Below are 12,265 nucleotides of genomic sequence, written 5' to 3'. Positions count from 1 at the left end.
TTAAACAACTGAACTTATATTCAAGGTTTGTTTCTCTTCATATGTTTTACTGGTTTACATTTGTCTCAGCAACCTGTTGAATGATTCTTCTGCTTTCAAAACAAAATGACAACAGGATGAATGCACACACTTGAAAATACAATACATGCAATGTTATGCATCATAGTGATGCAACCTCCTTTCAGTTTCATACTGCATGTCAATTGAAATCCTTACTGAAATGCACACCTTCTCAAGATTGCGCTTGACTGGCGTGTCAGGCACTCAATTACAGCTGTATTATCAAGACAATGTGTTCGTTTTGTAAAATATAGTTCCGGTCTGGTGTGGCACCCCAGCTAACGCACAACGTTGCCACAACGTTGCCACAACGTGGCGTGTTAGCAGGGACTGTCTGCGGCGCACTGGTGTGTCCCGGGCTTTAGAGTAGAGAGACAGTTCAACTGTAAGTATGATCGGCAGAAACGGATATTGCCTTCCCTTTAAGTAAAGCGTCAGGGACAGCCTCCCTGGCTTACGGCCATACTAGCCTGAATACGCCCGATCTCGTCCGATCTCGGAAGCCAAGCAGGCTTGGGCCTGGTCAGTACTTGGATGGGAGACCGCCTGGGAATACCAGGTGCTGTAAGCTTTTGCACCTTTTACACACCAGAGGGCGACAAATCACGAGTTTTAACTTGGGATACAGACAATTTCATCATTATTTCAGGTTTTACTTCCCCAAATACACAGGCATACAATAGATCTTGTTCTCCAACGTAAACGGTCCCTAGTAACTAGGGTACATTCGTAAATAAATTGAGCATCATGGCTAGAAGTGACTAAATGTTGCCTAATCTTTCTCATCGAGAAATGACACAATTACAGCAACACAAAAAGAACTCCACCGGACAAAGTTCAGTGCTCACAAGGAGCCTCATTCAACACACACGGTTCCATTCCCATTCATGCAAAGCACGAAAGTGTAAAACTTGGGAACATACTTGAGAGCAAAGATCACATTCAATCTCATTCAAGGCACGGATGTGAATGCAACGGGATGAAATTACTGAAATGATGCCTGCCCTCGAACTGTGATGATGGACTACCCGACTCGCCAATAATATTGGGTTCTGGTGTATTGAAATACAGGAGCTGCTGGATTTGTGTGTTTTCTTACCCCTCACCATAGTTTGTCAAATGTTTAAACAACTGAACTTATATTCAAGGTTTGTTTCTCTTCATATGTTTTACTGGTTTACATTTGTCTCAGCAACCTGTTGAATGATTCTTCTGCTTTCAAAACAAAATGACAACAGGATGAATGCACACACTTGAAAATACAATACATGCAATGTTATGCATCATAGTGATGCAACCTCCTTTCAGTTTCATACTGCATGTCAATTGAAATCCTTACTGAAATGCACACCTTCTCAAGATTGCGCTTGACTGGCGTGTCAGGCACTCAATTACAGCTGTTTTATCAAGACAATGTGTTCGTTTTGTAAAATATAGTTCCGGTCTGGTGTGGCACCCCAGCTAACGCACAACGTTGCCACAACGTTGCCACAACGTGGCGTGTTAGCAGGGACTGTCTGCGGCGCACTGGTGTGTCCCGGGCTTTAGAGTAGAGAGACAGTTCAACTGTAAGTATGAACGGCAGAAACGGATATTGCCATCCCTTTAAGTAGAGCGTCAGGGACAGCCTACCTGGCTTACGGCCATACTAGCCTGAATACGCCCGATCTCGTCCGATCTCGGAAGCCAAGCAGTCTCGGGCCTGGTCAGTACTTGGATGGGAGACCGCCTGGGAATACCAGGTGCTGTAAGCTTTTGCACCTTTTACACACCAGAGGGCGACAAATCACGAGTTTTAACTTTGGATACACGCAATTTCATCATTATTTCAGATTTTACTTCCCCAAATACACAGGCATACAATAGATCTTGTTCTCCAACGTAAACGGTCCCTAGTAACTAGGGTACATTCGTAAATAAATTGAGCATCATGGCTAGAAGTGACTAAATGTTGCCTAATCTTTCTCATCGAGAAATGACACAATTACAGCAACACAAAAAGGAACTCCACCGGACAAAGTTCAGTGCTCACAAGGAGCCTCATTCAACACACACGGTTCCATTCCCATTCATGCAAAGCACGAAAGTGTAAAACTTGGGAACATACTTGAGAGCAAAGATCACATTCAATCTCATTCAAGGCACGGATGTGAATGCAACGGGATGAAATTACTGAAATGATGCCTGCCCTCGAACTGTGATGATGGACTACCCGACTCGCCAATAATATTGGGTTCTGGTGTATTGAAATACAGGAGCTGCTGGATTTGTGTGTTTTCTTACCCCCTCACCATAGTTTGTCAAATGTTTAAACAACTGAACTTATATTCAAGGTTTGTTTCTCTTCATATGTTTTACTGGTTTACATTTGTCTCAGCAACCTGTTGAATGATTCTTCTGCTTTCAAAACAAAATGACAACAGGATGAATGCACACACTTGAAAATACAATACATGCAATGTTATGCATCATAGTGATGCAACCTCCTTTCAGTTTCATACTGCATGTCAATTGAAATCCTTACTGAAATGCACACCTTCTCAAGATTGCGCTTGACTGGCGTGTCAGGCACTCAATTACAGCTGTATTATCAAGACAATGTGTTCGTTTTGTAAAATATAGTTCCGGTCTGGTGTGGCACCCCAGCTAACGCACAACGTTGCCACAACGTTGCCACAACGTGGCGTGTTAGCAGGGACTGTCTGCGGCGCACTGGTGTGTCCCGGGCTTTAGAGTAGAGAGACAGTTCAACTGTAAGTATGATCGGCAGAAACGGATATTGCCTTCCCTTTAAGTAAAGCGTCAGGGACAGCCTCCCTGGCTTACGGCCATACTAGCCTGAATACGCCCGATCTCGTCCGATCTCGGAAGCCAAGCAGGCTTGGGCCTGGTCAGTACTTGGATGGGAGACCGCCTGGGAATACCAGGTGCTGTAAGCTTTTGCACCTTTTACACACCAGAGGGCGACAAATCACGAGTTTTAACTTGGGATACAGACAATTTCATCATTATTTCAGGTTTTACTTCCCCAAATACACAGGCATACAATAGATCTTGTTCTCCAACGTAAACGGTCCCTAGTAACTAGGGTACATTCGTAAATAAATTGAGCATCATGGCTAGAAGTGACTAAATGTTGCCTAATCTTTCTCATCGAGAAATGACACAATTACAGCAACACAAAAAGAACTCCACCGGACAAAGTTCAGTGCTCACAAGGAGCCTCATTCAACACACACGGTTCCATTCCCATTCATGCAAAGCACGAAAGTGTAAAACTTGGGAACATACTTGAGAGCAAAGATCACATTCAATCTCATTCAAGGCACGGATGTGAATGCAACGGGATGAAATTACTGAAATGATGCCTGCCCTCGAACTGTGATGATGGACTACCCGACTCGCCAATAATATTGGGTTCTGGTGTATTGAAATACAGGAGCTGCTGGATTTGTGTGTTTTCTTACCCCTCACCATAGTTTGTCAAATGTTTAAACAACTGAACTTATATTCAAGGTTTGTTTCTCTTCATATGTTTTACTGGTTTACATTTGTCTCAGCAACCTGTTGAATGATTCTTCTGCTTTCAAAACAAAATGACAACAGGATGAATGCACACACTTGAAAATACAATACATGCAATGTTATGCATCATAGTGATGCAACCTCCTTTCAGTTTCATACTGCATGTCAATTGAAATCCTTACTGAAATGCACACCTTCTCAAGATTGCGCTTGACTGGCGTGTCAGGCACTCAATTACAGCTGTTTTATCAAGACAATGTGTTCGTTTTGTAAAATATAGTTCCGGTCTGGTGTGGCACCCCAGCTAACGCACAACGTTGCCACAACGTTGCCACAACGTGGCGTGTTAGCAGGGACTGTCTGCGGCGCACTGGTGTGTCCCGGGCTTTAGAGTAGAGAGACAGTTCAACTGTAAGTATGAACGGCAGAAACGGATATTGCCATCCCTTTAAGTAGAGCGTCAGGGACAGCCTACCTGGCTTACGGCCATACTAGCCTGAATACGCCCGATCTCGTCCGATCTCGGAAGCCAAGCAGTCTCGGGCCTGGTCAGTACTTGGATGGGAGACCGCCTGGGAATACCAGGTGCTGTAAGCTTTTGCACCTTTTACACACCAGAGGGCGACAAATCACGAGTTTTAACTTTGGATACACACAATTTCATCATTATTTCAGATTTTACTTCCCCAAATACACAGGCATACAATAGATCTTGTTCTCCAACGTAAACGGTCCCTAGTAACTAGGGTACATTCGTAAATAAATTGAGCATCATGGCTAGAAGTGACTAAATGTTGCCTAATCTTTCTCATCGAGAAATGACACAATTACAGCAACACAAAAAGGAACTCCACCGGACAAAGTTCAGTGCTCACAAGGAGCCTCATTCAACACACACAGTTCCATTCCCATTCATGCAAAGCACGAAAGTGTAAAACTTGGGAACATACTTGAGAGCAAAGATCACATTCAATCTCATTCAAGGCACGGATGTGAATGCAACGGGATGAAATTACTGAAATGATGCCTGCCCTCGAACTGTGATGATGGACTACCCGACTCGCCAATAATATTGGGTTCTGGTGTATTGAAATACAGGAGCTGCTGGATTTGTGTGTTTTCTTACCCCCTCACCATAGTTTGTCAAATGTTTAAACAACTGAACTTATATTCAAGGTTTGTTTCTCTTCATATGTTTTACTGGTTTACATTTGTCTCAGCAACCTGTTGAATGATTCTTCTGCTTTCAAAACAAAATGACAACAGGATGAATGCACACACTTGAAAATACAATACATGCAATGTTATGCATCATAGTGATGCAACCTCCTTTCAGTTTCATACTGCATGTCAATTGAAATCCTTACTGAAATGCACACCTTCTCAAGATTGCGCTTGACTGGCGTGTCAGGCACTCAATTACAGCTGTATTATCAAGACAATGTGTTCGTTTTGTAAAATATAGTTCCGGTCTGGTGTGGCACCCCAGCTAACGCACAACGTTGCCACAATGTTGCCACAACGTGGCGTGTTAGCAGGGACTGTCTGCGGCGCACTGGTGTGTCCCGGGCTTTAGAGTAGAGAGACAGTTCAACTGTAAGTATGATCGGCAGAAACGGATATTGCCTTCCCTTTAAGTAGAGCGTCAGGGACAGCCTCCCTGGCTCACGGCCATACTAGCCTGAATACGCCCGATCTCGTCCGATCTCGGAAGCCAAGCAGGCTTGGGCCTGGTGAGTACTTGGATGGGAGACCGCCTGGGAATACCAGGTGCTGTAAGCTTTTGCACCTTTTACACACCAGAGGGCGACAAATCACGAGTTTTAACTTTGGATACACACAATTTCATCATTATTTCAGGTTTTACTTCCCCAAATACACAGGCATACAATAGATCTTGTTCTCCAACGTAAACGGTCCCTAGTAACTAGGGTACATTCGTCAATAAATTGAGCATCATGGCTAGAAGTGACTTAATGTTGCCTAATCTTTCTCATCGAGAAATGACACAATTACAGCAACACAAAAAGAACTCCACCGGACAAAGTTCAGTGCTCACAAGGAGCCTCATTCAACACACATGGTTCCATTCCAATTCATGCAAAGCACGAAAGTGTAAAACTTGGGAACATACTTGAGAGCAAAGATCACATTCAATCTCATTCAAGGCACGGATGTGAATGCAACGGGATGAAATTACTGAAATGATGCCTGCCCTCGAACTGTGATGATGGACTACCCGACTCGCCAATAATATTGGGTTCTGGTGTATTGAAATACAGGAGCTGCTGGATTTGTGTGTTTTCTTACCCCCTCACCATAGTTTGTCAAATGTTTAAACAACTGAACTTATATTCAAGGTTTGTTTCTCTTCATATGTTTTACTGGTTTACATTTGTCTCAGCAACCTGTTGAATGATTCTTCTGCTATCAAAACAAAATGACAACAGGATGAATGCACACACTTGAAAATACAATACATGCAATGTTATGCATCATAGTGATGCAACCTCCTTTCAGTTTCATACTGCATGTCAATTGAAATCCTTACTGAAATGCACACCTTCTCAAGATTGCGCTTGACTGGCGTGTCAGGCACTCAATTACAGCTGTTTTATCAAGACAATGTGTTAGTTTTGTAAAATATAGTTCCGGTCTGGTTTGGCACCCCAGCTAACGCACAACGTTGCCACAACGTTTCGTGTTAGCAGGGACTGTCTGCGGCGCGCTGGTGTGTCCCGGACTTTAGAGTAGAGAGACAGTTCAACTGTAAGTATGAACGGCAGAAACGGATATTGCCTTCCCTTTAAGTAGAGCGTCAGGGACAGCCTCCCTGGCTTACGGCCATACTAGCCTGAATACGCCCGATCTCGTCAGATCTCGGAAGCTAAGCAGGCTCGGGCCTGGTCAGTACTTGGATGGGAGACCGCCTGGGAATACCAGGTGCTGTTAGCTTTTGCATCTTTTACACACCAGAGGGCGACAAATCACGAGTTTTAACTTTGGATACACACAATTTCATCATTATTTCAGATTTGACTTCCCCAAATACACAGGCATACAATAGATCTTGTTCTCCAACGTAAACTGTCCCTAGTAACTAGGGTACATTCGTAAATAAATTGAGCATCATGGCTAGAAGTGACTAAATGTTGCCTAATCTTTCTCATCGAGAAATGACACAATTACAGCAACACAAAAAGGAACTCCACCGGACAAAGTTCAGTGCTCACAAGGAGCCTCATTCAACACACACGGTTCCATTCCCATTCATGCAAAGCACGAAAGTGTAAAACTTGGGAACATACTTGAGAGCAAAGATCACATTCAATCTCATTCAAGGCACGGATGTGAATGCAACGGGATGAAATTACTGAAATGATGCCTGCCCTCGAACTGTGATGATGGACTCCCCGACTCGCCAATAATATTGGGTTCTGGTGTATTGAAATACAGGAGCTGCTGGATTTGTGTGTTTTCTTACCCCCTCACCATAGTTTGTCAAATGTTTAAACAACTGAACTTATATTCAAGGTTTGTTTCTCTTCATATGTTTTACTGGTTTACATTTGTCTCAGCAACCTGTTGAATGATTCTTCTGCTTTCAAAACAAAATGACAACAGGATGAATGCACACACTTGAAAATACAATACATGCAATGTTATGCATCATAGTGATGCAACCTCCTTTCAGTTTCATACTGCATGTCAATTGAAATCCTTACTGAAATGCACACCTTCTCAAGATTGCGCTTGACTGGTGTGTCAGGCACTCAATTACAGCTGTTTTATCAAAACAATGTGTTCGTTTTGTAATATATACTTCCGGTCTGGTGTGGCACCCCAGCTAACGCACAACGTTGCCACAATGTTGCCACAACGTGGCGTGTTAGCAGGGACTGTCTGCGGCGCGCTGGTGTGTCCCGGGCTTTAGAGTAGAGAGACAGTTCAACTGTAAGTATGAACGGCAGAAACGGATATTGCCTTCCCTTTAAGTAGAGCGTCAGGGACAGCCTCCCTGGCTTACGGCCATACTAGCCTGAATACGCTCGATCTCGTCCGATCTCGGAAGCTAAGCAGGCTCGGGCCTGGTCAGTACTTGAATGGGAGACCGCCTGGGAATACCAGGTGCTGTAAGCTTTTGCATCTTTTACACACCAGAGGGCGACAAATCACGAGTTTTAACTTTGGATACACGCAATTTCATCATTATTTCAGATTTGACTTCCCCAAATACACAGGCATACAATAGATCTTGTTCTCCAACGTAAACGGTCCCTAGTAACTAGGGTACATTCATAAATAAATTGAGCATCATGGCTAGAAGTGACTAAATGTTGCCTAATCTTTCTCATCGAGAAATGACACAATTACAGCAACACAAAAAGGAACTCCACCGGACAAAGTTCAGTGCTCACAAGGAGCCTCATTCAACACACACGGTTCCATTCCCATTCATGCAAAGCACGAAAGTGTAAAACTTGGGAACATACTTGAGAGCAAAGATCACATTCAATCTCATTCAAGGCACGGATGTGAATGCAACGGGATGAAATTACTGAAATGATGCCTGCCCTCGAACTGTGATGATGGACTACCTGATTCGCCAATAATATTGGGTTCTGGTGTATTGAAATACAGGAGCTGCTGGATTTGTGTGTTTTCTTACCCCCTCACCATAGTTTGTCAAATGTTTAAACAACTGAACTTATATTCAAGGTTTGTTTCTCTTCATATGTTTTACTGGTTTACATTTGTCTCAGCAACCTGTTGAATGATTCTTCTGCTTTCAAAACAAAATGACAACAGGATGAATGCACACACTTGAAAATACAATACATGCAATGTTATGCATCATAGTGATGCAACCTCCTTTCAGTTTCATACTGCATGTCAATTGAAATCCTTACTGAAATGCACACCTTCTCAAGATTGCGCTTGACTGGCGTGTCAGGCACTCAATTACAGCTGTTTTATCAAGACAATGTGTTCGTTTTGTAAAATATAGTTCCGGTCTGGTGTGGCACCCCAGCTAACGCACAACGTTGCCACAACGTGGCGTGTTAGCAGGGACTGTCTGCGGCGCGCTGGTGTGTCCCGGGCTTTAGAGTAGAGAGACAGTTCAACTGTAAGTATGAATGGCAGAAACGGATATTGCCTTCCCTTTAAATAGAGCGTCAGGGACAGCCTCCCTGGCTTACGGCCATACTAGCCTGAATACGCCCGATCTCGTCCGATCTCGGAAGCCAAGCAGGCTCGGGCCTGGTCAGTACTTGGATGGGAGACCGCCTGGGAATACCAGGTGCTGTAAGCTTTTGCACCTTTTACACACCAGAGGGCGACAAATCACGAGTTTTAACTTTGGATACACACAATTTCATCATTATTTCAGATTTTACTTCCCCAAATACACAGGCATACAATAGATCTTGTTCTCCAACGTAAACGGTCCCTAGTAACTAGGGTACATTCGTAAATAAATTGAGCATCATGGCTAGAAGTGACTAAATGTTGCCTAATCTTTCTCATCAAGAAATGACACAATTACAGCAACACAAAAAGGAACTCCACCGGACAAAGTTCAGTGCTCACAAGGAGCCTCATTCAACACACACGGTTCCATTCCCATTCATGCAAAGCACGAAAGTGTAAAACTTGGGAACGTACTTGAGAGCAAAGATCACATTCAATCTCATTCAAGGCACGGATGTGAATGCAACGGGATGAAATTACTGAAATGATGCCTGCCCTCGAACTGTGATGATGGACTACCCGACTCGCCAATAATATTGGGTTCTGGTGTATTGAAATACAGGAGCTGCTGGATTTGTGTGTTTTCTTACCCCCTCACCATAGTTTGTCAAATGTTTAAACAACTGAACTTATATTCAAGGTTTGTTTCTCTTCATATGTTTTACTGGTTTACATTTGTCTCAGCAACCTGTTGAATGATTCATCTGCTTTCAAAACAAAATGACAACAGGATGAATGCACACACTTGAAAATACACTACATGCAATGTTATGCATCATAGTGATGCAACCTCCTTTCAGTTTCATACTGCATGTCAATTGAAATCCTTACTGAAATGCACACCTTCTCAAGATTGCGCTTGACTGGCGTGACAGGCACTCAATTACAGCTGTTTTATCAAGACAATGTGTTCGTTTTGTAAAATATAGTTCCGGTCTGGTGTGGCACCCCAGCTAACGCACAACGTTGCCACAACGTGGCGTGTTAGCAGGGACAGTCTGCGGCGCGCTGGTGTGTCCCGGGCTTTAGAGTAGAGAGACAGTTCAACTGTAAGTATGAACGGCAGAAACGGATATTGCCTTCCCTTTAAGTAGAGCGTCAGGAACAGCCTCCCTGGCTTATGGCCATTCTAGCCTGAATACGCCCGATCTCGTCCGATCTCGGAAGCCAAGCAGGCTCGGGCCTGGTCAGCACTTGGATGGGAGACCGCCTGGGAATACCAGGTGCTGTAAGCTTTTGCACCTTTTACACACCAGAGGGCGACAAATCACGAGTTTTAACTTTGGATACACACAATTTCATCATTATTTCAGATTTGACTTCCCCAAATACACAGGCATACAATAGATTTTGTTCTCCAACGTAAACGGTCCCTAGTAACTAGGGTACATTCGTAACTAAATTGAGCATCATGGCTAGAAGTGACTAAATGTTGCCTAATCTTTCTCATCAAGAAATGACACAATTACAGCAACACAAAAAGGAACTCCACCGGACAAAGTTCAGTGCTCACAAGGAGCCTCATTCAACACACACGGTTCCATTCCCATTCATGCAAAGCAAGAAAGTGTAAAACTTGGGAACATACTTGAGAGCAAAGATCACATTCAATCTCATTCAAGGCACGGATGTGAATGCAACGGGATGAAATTACTGAAATGATGCCTGCCCTCGAACTGTGATGATGGACTACCCGACTCGCCATTCATGTTGGGTTCTGGTGTATTGAAATACAGGAGCTGCTGGATTTGTATGTTTTCTTACCCCCTCACCATAGTTTGTCAAATGTTTAAACAACTGAACTTATATTCAAGGTTTGTTTCTCTTCATATGTTTTACTGGTTTACATTTGTCTCAGCAACCTGTTGAATGATTCTTCTGCTTTCAAAACAAAATGACAACAGGATGAATGCACACACTTGAAAATACAATACATGCAATGTTATGCATCATAGTGATGCAACCTCCTTTCAGTTTCATACTGCATGTCAATTGAAATCCTTACTGAAATGCACACCTTGTCAAGATTGCGCTTGACTCGCGTGTCAGGCACTCAATTACAGCTGTTTTATCAAGACAATGTGTTCGTTTTGTAATATATAGTTCCGGTCTGGTGTGGCACCCCAGCTAACGCACAACGTTGCCACAATGTTGCCACAACGTGGCGTGTTAGCAGGGACTGTCTGCGGCGCGCTGGTGTGTCCCGGGCTTTAGAGTAGAGAGACAGTTCAACTGTAAGTATGAACGGCAGAAACGGATATTGCCTTCCCTTTAAGTAGAGCGTCAGGGAGAGCCTCCCTGGCTTACGGCCATACTAGCCTGAATACGCCCGATCTCGTCCGATCTCGGAAGCTAAGCAGGCTCGGGCCTGGTCAGTACTTGGATGGGAGACCGCCTGGGAATACCAGGTGCTGTAAGCTTTTGCATCTTTTACACACCAGAGGGCGACAAATCACGAGTTTTAACTTTGGATACACGCAATTTCATCATTATTTCAGATTTGACTTCCCCAAATACACAGGCATACAATAGATCTTGTTCTCCAACGTAAACGGTCCCTAGTAACTAGGGTACATTCGTAAATAAATTGAGCATCATGGCTAGAAGTGACTAAATGTTGCCTAATCTTTCTCATCGAGAAATGACACAATTACAGCAACACAAAAAGGAACTCCACCGGACAAAGTTCAGTGCTCACAAGGAGCCTCATTCAACACACACGGTTCCATTCCCATTCATGCAAAGCACGAAAGTGTAAAACTTGGGAACATACTTGAGAGCAAAGATCACATTCAATCTCATTCAAGGCACGGATGTGAATGCAACGGGATGAAATTACTGAAATGATGCCTGCCCTCGAACTGTGATGATGGACTACCCGACTCGCCAATAATATTGGGTTCTGGTGTATTGAAATACAGGAGCTGCTGGATTTGTGTGTTTTCTTACCCCCTCACCATAGTTTGTCAAATGTTTAAACAACTGAACTTATATTCAAGGTTTGTTTCTCTTCATATGTTTTACTGGTTTACATTTGTCTCAGCAACCTGTTGAATGATTCTTCTGCTTTCAAAACAAAATGACAACAGGATGAATGCAAACACTTGAAAATACAATACATGCAATGTTATGCATCATAGTGATGCAACCTCCTTTCAGTTTCATACTGCATGTCAATTGAAATCCTTACTGAAATGCACACCTTCTCAAGATTGCGCTTGACTGGCGTGTCAGGCACTCAATTACAGCTGTTTTATCAAGACAATGTGTTCGTTTTGTAATATATAGTTCCGGTCTGGTGTGGCACCCCAGCTAACGCACAACGTTGCCACAATGTTGCCACAACGTGGCGTGTTAGCAGGGACTGTCTGCGGCGCGCTGGTGTGTCCCGGGCTTTAGAGTAGAGAGACAGTTCAACTGTAAGTAT

General features: G+C 43.5%; 10 non-coding genes across 10 annotated transcripts; all 10 read left to right on the top strand.

The window, feature by feature from the left end:
- The first annotated feature begins 512 nt into the window (after positions 1-512).
- Positions 513-631, top strand: LOC136741995 (5S ribosomal RNA). Its single transcript, XR_010814629.1, has one exon. It is a non-coding gene; the product is annotated as a 5S ribosomal RNA (ribosomal RNA).
- Positions 632-1,695: 1,064 nt separating this feature from the next.
- Positions 1,696-1,814, top strand: LOC136742204 (5S ribosomal RNA). Its single transcript, XR_010814829.1, has one exon. It is a non-coding gene; the product is annotated as a 5S ribosomal RNA (ribosomal RNA).
- A 1,066-nt stretch (positions 1,815-2,880) lies between these two features.
- LOC136741994 (5S ribosomal RNA) lies at positions 2,881-2,999 on the top strand. The gene has a single exon (XR_010814628.1). It is a non-coding gene; the product is annotated as a 5S ribosomal RNA (ribosomal RNA).
- Positions 3,000-4,063: 1,064 nt separating this feature from the next.
- Positions 4,064-4,182, top strand: LOC136742203 (5S ribosomal RNA). Its single transcript, XR_010814828.1, has one exon. It is a non-coding gene; the product is annotated as a 5S ribosomal RNA (ribosomal RNA).
- A 1,066-nt stretch (positions 4,183-5,248) lies between these two features.
- LOC136742176 (5S ribosomal RNA) lies at positions 5,249-5,367 on the top strand. Its single transcript, XR_010814801.1, has one exon. It is a non-coding gene; the product is annotated as a 5S ribosomal RNA (ribosomal RNA).
- A 1,054-nt stretch (positions 5,368-6,421) lies between these two features.
- LOC136742094 (5S ribosomal RNA) lies at positions 6,422-6,540 on the top strand. Its single transcript, XR_010814723.1, has one exon. It is a non-coding gene; the product is annotated as a 5S ribosomal RNA (ribosomal RNA).
- A 1,066-nt stretch (positions 6,541-7,606) lies between these two features.
- On the top strand, positions 7,607-7,725 carry LOC136742121 (5S ribosomal RNA). Its single transcript, XR_010814749.1, has one exon. It is a non-coding gene; the product is annotated as a 5S ribosomal RNA (ribosomal RNA).
- Positions 7,726-8,780: 1,055 nt separating this feature from the next.
- On the top strand, positions 8,781-8,899 carry LOC136742040 (5S ribosomal RNA). The gene has a single exon (XR_010814672.1). It is a non-coding gene; the product is annotated as a 5S ribosomal RNA (ribosomal RNA).
- Positions 8,900-9,954: 1,055 nt separating this feature from the next.
- LOC136742253 (5S ribosomal RNA) lies at positions 9,955-10,073 on the top strand. The gene has a single exon (XR_010814873.1). It is a non-coding gene; the product is annotated as a 5S ribosomal RNA (ribosomal RNA).
- Positions 10,074-11,139: 1,066 nt separating this feature from the next.
- LOC136741965 (5S ribosomal RNA) lies at positions 11,140-11,258 on the top strand. The gene has a single exon (XR_010814599.1). It is a non-coding gene; the product is annotated as a 5S ribosomal RNA (ribosomal RNA).
- Positions 11,259-12,265: the final 1,007 nt, after the last annotated feature.

This window comes from Amia ocellicauda, unplaced genomic scaffold (genome assembly GCF_036373705.1).
Source record: "Amia ocellicauda isolate fAmiCal2 unplaced genomic scaffold, fAmiCal2.hap1 HAP1_SCAFFOLD_73, whole genome shotgun sequence".
Classification (NCBI taxonomy): Eukaryota; Metazoa; Chordata; class Actinopteri; order Amiiformes; family Amiidae; genus Amia; species Amia ocellicauda.
The sequence above is the reverse complement of the archived record's forward strand: the minus strand, read 5'-3'. Positions and strand labels throughout refer to the sequence as shown.